Genomic DNA, 1,021 nt, shown 5'->3' with positions numbered 1-1,021 from the left:
TCTCAATACGGTTCTTGTTGTGATGGGTTCAGAGTCACGTGGTATTAATACCACGAGGTGTTCGGAAAGCGCCGGAACCCAGTATATACAGGGCGATCTACAGGGGTAATTATGAGCCCTTGTGAGTGTAATGGTCAAATCACTGATTAGGGTTTAGCCCTCGGAGGATCGTTGTCCTTCGTTAACGACACGAGTTGGAGTGGTTTCCTCGTGGACACAGCAGAGTGAAAGGTTACGGACGTCCCTTAGGAGTCTTGACTGACTTTGGCGAGTCGTGTAAGTATGCGCGGAAGCAAAGTGTTGCTGAAAATCATTCAGTGCTTTCGAATGCACTAGGTCAAACCAATGGTTCAATCTCGGTGAAGATGGCCACTTGTGCGGTGGCCTTCACGAAAAAAAGATTTGTTGATCTTTAGCCAAAGTCCGCTGACTTCAGCTCAAACAAAATAATCACGGTTCTCGAGATGAGTAAATGGTGTTACCTGATTTTAAGTCTACCCTGGCTTGGAAAGTACGAGCCATGGATCGATTGGCCATCAAAAACGATTGCAAGTAGCTTTTCTCGCGTCGGTGAAACTCTTGGGAGTAATGTAACCACTTTTACTATGCACCAGAATAAGCCTCAAAGTGCTAGGCAGTCGTGTGCTGCTGGATTTGGTCTACACTGTATTGGTTTATGTCATGTAAATGACATTTCCTAGGTAATGGAGGATACGGAGTCGTATGTAGTGGCCACGGGTGGTCACTTAAGATGTGTGTCGATAAATCAAGTGATGACCGGAACTGGCTACTTGAAAACGAATGAATCATTGGTAGGCATGGCGATTTGCCCAACGGAAAGACTTTTTGATGGAGTGATGCCGGTTGTTGCATTCCTGAAGACAGATGTATGTTGATGTGTTATGGAAATTTAAGTAATCGACTGTGGCTGGATATAAATACTCCGAGAAATGCAATGGTTGGTTTGGATGATGAATAAGCGGGTACAACCGACCACAAAGGTGATGCTCTCTTCGTTGTA

This window comes from Plasmopara halstedii, assembly GCF_900000015.1.
Source record: "Plasmopara halstedii genome assembly, contig: Scaffold_3060, whole genome shotgun sequence".
Classification (NCBI taxonomy): Eukaryota; Oomycota; class Peronosporomycetes; order Peronosporales; family Peronosporaceae; genus Plasmopara; species Plasmopara halstedii.
The sequence above is the reverse complement of the archived record's forward strand: the minus strand, read 5'-3'. Positions refer to the sequence as shown.